The sequence below is a fragment of the Chlamydotis macqueenii genome, chromosome 3 (genome assembly GCF_036417535.1).
Source record: "Chlamydotis macqueenii isolate bChlMac1 chromosome 3, bChlMac1.mat, whole genome shotgun sequence".
Taxonomy (NCBI): Eukaryota; Metazoa; Chordata; class Aves; order Otidiformes; family Otididae; genus Chlamydotis; species Chlamydotis macqueenii.
In genome coordinates this window covers 108,959,578-108,967,465 of record NC_141558.1, presented here as the reverse complement: position 1 = coordinate 108,967,465, position 7,888 = coordinate 108,959,578, and the positions used below count along the sequence as shown (strand labels likewise).

General features: G+C 46.7%; 1 protein-coding gene across 3 annotated transcripts in view; it reads left to right on the top strand.

Moving 5' to 3' along the window:
* The first annotated feature begins 3,050 nt into the window (after positions 1–3,050).
* The window catches only part of RGS17 (regulator of G protein signaling 17), a 78,155-nt gene continuing 73,317 nt past the window's right edge, over positions 3,051–7,888 (top strand). For 2 of the 3 annotated variants that reach the window (XM_086744256.1, XM_086744254.1), the window contains exon 1: positions 3,051–3,179. The gene's annotated coding sequence lies outside the window, so the exon portion shown is untranslated. The remainder of the gene's footprint in view (positions 3,180–7,888) is intronic. The other variant, XM_086744255.1, reaches the window with a different exon arrangement.

Below are 7,888 nucleotides of genomic sequence, written 5' to 3'. Positions count from 1 at the left end.
GGCCTAGTTGATGCTACAAAAGTAAGCATCTTTAAGCTGTTGCAATACTTCTGCTTACAGAGAAAAACATATATATGATCAGTGGCTCAGGCACACTTCAAATAATTCCTTTTCTATCACATTGAAGCAATGTTGGGGACACGAAAGAAGATCATGACTTTCTGATCAGTTTGAAGTCTTTGGCTATTGATTTGTTTTAATGATCCCCCAGCTGAAGCAAAATTATTAGATTTATATGGCATCTTTATACAGAAAGCCTTCTCACATACATGGTGTTCCAGATTTTTACAAGCCCTTTTATAATGCATTGGTCCATCCATGCCTCTTTTCTCAAAAGTCAGTGACAACTCATTGGAAAAACAATGACAACATGTTTTAATAAAAAAAAACAATGAATGCATGGTAATAATCAAATTGTTTGGGTTAAGAAATGCAAACAAGCATGGAACAAGATACATGAACTGGGGAAAGATGACAGAAAAGCCTGGAAGATAAAGTCATCGAGCATAATTGCAGGGCTCCAAAATAGGCACAAGGATTAGGCAGTGGTCAGAACAGGGTGGCTGAACAGGAAGGGAAGTGGATTTATAAACAGGACTTCAACAACAACAAGGAACGGCTTCAGTGCAGGAAACGATGATAAATAGCAATAGCTGGGCTTATTCAAAGCTGTGGGAAACACTAACAGAGTCATAGAAAGTTGAAGTCTTTTATTCATTTAAACATTTTAAGCATAGCATTTTCAAACGTATAATTTTTTTTTCTAGTATATGGATAAAATTACTTCCTTTCATTCCTATCCATTACTCAGTCTCCCTTCTAGGTTGAACACCTGCATACACTTCCTATGTACCTACTAAATCTTTAGGAGAAGACACTTGCTTCGAGAAGACACTTGGCTTCGTAGCTTTCATCAGAGTAGAACTGTCTTCCTAATATTAAGCAGGTGACTGAAGGCTTACTGTCTTCATTGTGAAGTCAATAAGCTCCAACACACGAGCTTAAAGTTAAACAAGTCTTAAAAGTATTTCCTTAACATGTAGGCTTTTCTGAATTGAGGCTTTAGAATAGAACTGGTGCTCTTTAAAGCTGTAGGAAGATACCCAAGCCGTGTTTTAAGCATTGCTGTTAACAAATAAAACCACTGTTAACACTTCATAAATATGTTCTACCCTTTTTAACACTCTTTTGAGCACTATTTCTAAAGAAAGGGAATGTATGCTAAATTTCCATAAAGACTTCCAAATCGCCATGCACTCAGATGTTTAACTTGAAGTTACATCTTTATTTAGGTATGTAACTAAAACTGGCCTGATTTTCTGAGGGCAAGACGCTACGTGTAGGCAGAATTTTTATTAGGACACTGGGGACAGTTGGAAAAAAAAACAATTTCTCAGGCTCCCAAGCTCTTCAAGTCTTAAGCAAAAGCTTAGACATCAAGCTCAATATCAGTTGCTCTCAGTTTAATTGTTGTAAATTAGCTGAACAATTCAAGCGAAGTCTGTTGATACACAAGGAGCAGAGGGAGATGTTTGCCAGGGAAAAGGTGGTAAGGTGCGAGCAACTGTAAGAGGTGATAGACTGCAAAAATTTTGTTTGGACAGAACATGATATAAAATCAGTGACACAAGTGTCTTCCATTAGCCAGTAACCTTTGGTATCAAGCAGAGTTATGACTTCCAGTTCTCGGACTTCTCCTCCACGAGGATCAAGATCAGGAGAAAACAGAAGCGGTGGTTTCATGAGGAGGGACTTTCAGGGAGGTTAACACCGCCTTTGGTCCTTGTGGTTCAGAATCTGAAGCTTCTGTCCCACAAGTCAAGAAGTAAGGCATACAGTCACAACTGCTACAGCCACGTTGTTAAATTGGTTATGTTCTGAACGCAGATTCCTGGGAGCTGAGATGGTTTTGATGTGCCTATGTGCCTTACAGCTCTCATGCAAGTTAGCCCTTCTCGACTGCTTCCAGTCCTTCTAATTTCAGCCTTACTAACACATGTGCACTTCTGGCTTCAGTTTTCATAGCGCTCGACTTTGGGATGTAGACGGGATACGCAGGTGCCTAGATCAGTTTTGTGAAGAGAATGAATAGGAGTTGTTGGCAAGGCACAGGAGCACCTTAATCCAGCCTTGTGCCTTTTTGTGCCATCTTGCCAGATTATTTTGGCGGCGTGGCAAATGCAGCAATGTGTTCTCTCTTGAGATATTAAAATTTCTGGACTCATGGCATGATTTGACAGGATCCAGATGCCAAATATGTATTTTTTTCCAGTGCTGTTGCTTCGTGGCGTATCAGGCTCCAGACTTTTAAGGTGCGGTAGGGAAGCTAAATAATGTTCTCTGTTGAGTCAAAATTTGGAAACTGGAGTTTGGAAAGCTGAGACATACTAACTGGCAAGCCCTGGCAGGATTCAGGGTTCAGAGCCAGATTTTCAGACCATCCTTATCTTGATTCTCAGGGCTGCAACCGACAGATCCATGCTGGTTCTTTATTTAGGCACCGGGCTTCAGGTGCCCGGCATCAAAAAGTTACTCGGCCACTAAATCCCTGCTTCTCACTCCTCTGCATGAGGAGAGTACGAGTTGGATAGTGGTTTATACGCTTCTTTTTTAAATAAATAAAAAATTTAAAAAATAAAATTATTTGGACATACCGATTTGGGCAAGGATACAAACAAGCAGGAGTCCAGCACCGCAAGCGTTTCGCTTTTTACCAGCGCGGCGCCTTGCTCCGCCCGTAACGTGCTGCCAGGCCACGGGCTCGGATGCTGCCCCGGCCCCGCCGCTCGCACACTCCCCGGGAGCCCCGTCTCCCGTTGAGGTGGGGAGGCTCCCCCGGAGCCCGGACCGTGACTCACCCGCCGGGGCCGAGCGGGGAAACTCCCGCAGCCGCCGGGTTCCGCCGCCGCTGGCAGAGCGCATGTGCGGGGGCTGCCTGCCTCCGCGCCGCTCCTCGCACCCTCCCTCCCTGCCTCTCCGCCGCCCTCCCGCCCTCTCTCCCTCCCTCCCCGCTTCCCTCCCTCCCTCCCTCCCTCCCCGCCCGCCGCCGTCTCCGGCTGCCGGCTGGGTGCTGAAGTTGGGCGGATGGCAGCGACCCCGCTCTGCTAGGGAGCAGCCGCACCAGCCCTTCCCGGGATCTTCGCTTCAGCGCCAAACCGCACGCAGCCGGGCGGGGGTGGGTAAGGCGCAGCTCCGCTTTTTTTTTTTTTTTTTTTTCTTTTTTTTTAATTTAAGCCCGGACCTTGGTAAACGGCATCAAAATGTCTGCTTTATACTGATGCGCGGGGGGTGGGGGGAAGGAAACCGCCGTCCAAATGGGGGGAGGAAGAAGAGGGAGGGAGGATGGATGGAGGGCGGTGGGGTGCATCCGAAAATGCATTCACCGCGGGGGTGGGGGGGGGGGACCGGCTGTGTGTCAGCGTGCGTGTGTGTGTGTGTGCGTGCGTGTGTAACAACGGGCGGCTGCGGCGGCCAGGCTGCAAGGTGGGGTGCGTGTGTACGCGTGTGTTTCCCTGCCCGCGATGCACAAAGGGGTGGGGGAAGAGGTGCCGCCGGGCTCTGCCCCCCACCCCCAGCCCCGGTTTGTGTCCGAGGTGCCGCGGCTGGGCCAGGCGATGCCGCGGAGCATCCGCCGCGCAGGGCGATGCTGCCCAGCCCGGGGATGGGCGGGGGGTGAGGAGGGACCGGGCCGCCCCCGGGGAAGCCGGGGCCGTGAGGTGAGGCAGCGCTAGTCCTGCCTTTCCCCTTGACCTTCCCCTCCCTGTAACGCGGGTCTGCTCGGAGAGGGGGGTGTGTGTGTATGTGTAATTATTATTATTGTTATTATTATTATTGTTATTTTAATCCGCGGTGCCGGCGGAAGGTGAGGGTGAGCAAATGAGTCGTTGCTCTAAGATCAAGAGTTGCTTTCCTTTCCCTCCCTTCCTCCCCGCCCCCCGCCCAGTTTCTCGGCTGCGCCCACCAGAGCGCGGGTACCGGCCGGGCGGCCCCGGGCGGCCCCCTGCCTCCCCCCCCACCTCTCCGCCCGCCCTGCCCTGCCCTGCGGCACCGCCGCCCCGCGGCCCCGGCCTCCTCCCGTGGAAATGTCGGCGGGCTCCGGGGCGGGGGGAGCAGGTGGTCGGGCGGGGCGGGAGCTGCTCCCGACACCGGCCCCGGTCTCGGTCCCGGCGGGGGGAGCGCAGCGGCGGCCCCGAGCAGCGCGGGGGTTTCCCTGCGGCCGGGGAAACCCCGGTGCCGCCGGTTGCTGGTGCTGCGGCGGGGGATGCTGTGGCGCTGCCCAGCCGCCGGCACCCGCTGCTCCTGCGGCTCCCCGCCTCTCCCGGGGATGAAACCGCCCGCAGCTGCGGGAGCTGAGGTTGCCAGGCCAGCTCGGCTGCCAGCCCTCTGCTCCACGATTTATAGCCACCTCTTCTTCTGGATTGAGAAGGAAACCTCACCCGCCCTGTCAGGCTTAGAGCTGGCAGGGGTAACATTTAGGATTTTCGGCGTTTGGCTTCTTCATTTCCGCATCTGGATTTTCACCAACGTGTGTCATAGGTTTGCAGCCAGACGCTTTTGCAAGATGGTTGAAATCTCAGATACCCTGCTAGGTAAATATAAGTTACATATCCAATGGTGATAGTGTGATGGGTAACAGGTGATAAATAGCTTTCTACAAATGTAATATTCATGCATTACAAAGGTGGGGAGTTCTAGAAAGGAAAATCATTCTTTTGCACATCAGTGGATGCTAGTGTCATCATCCTTACATAAATCACTAGGGTATTTCCCTGTGGCACAAGATGTTTAGGCAAACAAATTACTTAACCTTTATAAAGAAACAGCGTTACACACTGTTATCAGATATGTATTTTTGTTAGAGTTCATACTCAAAATAAGTAAAGTCTTAATAAAAGATACACGTGCCCCACCCCGGTAAGTTTACGGCCTAAGGCTATACATGCAAGTACTTACCTTCCTAAAATACGCAAGCGTTGGACATTTAAATGCCTTTCTCCATTAGGGCCCTAGATCCTTTTAAGTAGCCAAAATAAGAACATAATTTGATTAAAAGCATACGATCAAAAAAATTGCTATAGTGAGTTGGGCATCTAGTCCAATATCCTGGCTCTGACTGTAGTCATTAGCAGATGCTGGAGGGAGAAAAACGTAAGAAAGAGGATTGGTATACTGCAATCTTTTCCTGGTATATCCTTTCAAATTCCAGCAAACCGTAGTACAGGGATTTCTTAAACTGGGGTTTGCTCCCAGACCATCATATTTAATAAGCCCTTGAATTTCTCTACTCCCTGTTTTTCATCCATTTATACTTTGGTCTCAACCACATTCTGTGGCAATGAGCACCACAATTTAATTACGATCTGTGTGAAAATGTACTTCCTTTGGTTTGCTATGAACCTGCTGCCTGATGATTTCATTCAGTGCTCCATAGCTTTCATGTGTGACAAGGAGCGCGCAGAGTGTCTGTACAAGGTGCTAGGAGCGTCCTCTGGCACCAGAGCAGGTACAGCGCTGGCAGTTCAGGTCCCTTCATTTTATCTGTCTCTGAGCCAAGAGGTGTAGGGGCGTACGGCCATATTCAGCCCTCCGTCTCTATGTTGAAATCTACAAATATGAACAGTCATTCTTTTTCTTGTCATGCAACATGGACACTTGTGCACAAAGAATTGCCCTGAACCCACGGACTCATTTCAAGAAGGCTACTGAAGAAAAGTCTGTTGAAAATTAACTCCTTGCACTATTGATTTGAATTGCAATCTGACTGATAGCTTGGTGAAAAATTCCCTGCCCTAATCCAGTTTTCTCCCTACCCTGAAAAGAAGATTAAATGTTTTATTCTCAAACTGCAATTCTTCATTTTTAAGAAGTATACAAAATACAAAAGGCAAGCTATGTGTCAAGGGACATATATCTATGAACTCTGTACATTTGAATTAGCATAACTTCTGATGGTTCTGTGTAACGTTTGTTACAAGGTTGTGCATGTTTGAACAACATGCATAGTTTCAAAAGTAAAGTTTAAATATCCCATAAAATCTAACTGATTTGGAAGGAGTTGTGACACACATTCTTCTCCCCAAGAGTACTACTGAGTTGAAATCACGCTTGAGGAGCGCTAGCGTCGATCAGACCAACATCATAGAAAGCTTCCCTATCTCACTGGTAGCCTTCCTTAGATTAAGAAGAAGGAGGAATAAGAGACCAGGGGCTACAAAAGCACAACCCAGTCCCAAAGACCCAGAAGTTCTCACAGTTTGAAATCAGCAGCAGACACAACTTGGACCAGTACAATCCACAGCAGAGTGTGGACAAGTGGAGAATGGTAGAAATCCACATGAGTTGTGAAATCCCTCACAACAAATAAAATACTGGGAACCTCAGATGCATTAATCCTCATCTCCCGAAAGAGTGAAAGAAGAGACTGAGTGGTATCATTTGGAAGACAGGATAGGAGGGATGTCAGTCTCAGATTTCAACCAGTCTCAAACTAAATGTGAGAATGATTTTCTACTTATAAGAGGCATATATATGTGTGTGTATATGTGTGTATAAACATACGTGGCAAAACATCTATATATAGTATATACATTTCCTTCACAGGAAATATATTAGCCTGAATACCTTTTACAATCCCAGCATCTTTTAAATCGCCCTTTTCTTGCTTGTATGCTTCACATGCATGCCCTTAAGTACAAAACATATGGAAATTCTTATGAATACGCTAGAAGTGTACTGAGTGAAACAGCATTTGCTCTTACGGAGATGTTCATCATTAGCTCCCTCCTGATCATGCACCCATGATGTCAGGTAGGGATTCATTTTGCACTTGTGTCAAGGTCTCAGCTTCAGCTTTTTTAATGAAAAATATATCCTCACCGTACCTGTAGTGCTTATTCTGTGAATACAGAATGAGTTGTCTAAGAATGCAAAATTCATATGCTAATTGGCTTGAGTTAAAATTAGTTAAAAATTAAATCCTTCAACAAATTTAGCATTTCTGTTGACCTATTCTTTGTCCTAAGTAGTCTTAGTAATGAAATAATGCAATAAGACTTTCCATACTGTTAATTAGTTAAAAGCTTGTGCATAGGGTATAAAAAACAAATGACTAGATTAAGTTGTAATTAAGTTGAGCTATTCAGGTTTGTAGCTAATGGCTGTAACTATACCGGCTGTAAGTGGGCTTGTGTCAGTAGCTTTGCTCCTGGGGCGCTATACTTCACCCTCCGAAGGAGCTCAGCCCTTCAGCTGGGCACCCCTGCGGGTCTTGGCTACAGTGGGTCGGAGATAGGGTTCTGCACACATGTCTCACTCCAATCCTCCGGCCAGTTAGCCCATTCAGAGAGATCTTTTCTGCAAAAATTTTGTGTCGCGACCCAACGTCGGGTACCTGCTCTTGAAAGGTTTCCCTTGGTGCTGCTGCTGTCTCTTAACGTGCGCAAAGGGAGCAGCCACGCAGTGTGACTAGAAGAACCCCTAAAGTGCAAAACCAGAGGAACTTGGGGTCTGCGCTGCTTCTCCTGCCCAGCCACCGCATCACCCGGGCCTCAGCTGAACATGGCTCCTCCAAACCAACGCGGGGGCTTGGTTCCCTAGCGTGCTTTCTCTGCTCCGTGCTGCTCCAGTGATGCAAAATACATGTAAACTCAATTTAAGTGATGGATGTGCTTTGAATAATTTGTGCTCTTCTGGTTTATTAATGAATTTGGGCTTAAATTAAAAAAAAAATGAATAAAAGTAATGCAGTCTATTTAAGATTGATTCTATCAAATCTTCATATAAGTTTTGAGTTATAGCTTTGTCTTTAGGTTCCTTGTTTATCCAATAAGAATGAAATGTTTCTTGTCATACAATTGAATTTTTTACACAATATTTACTTTGTAAGCAA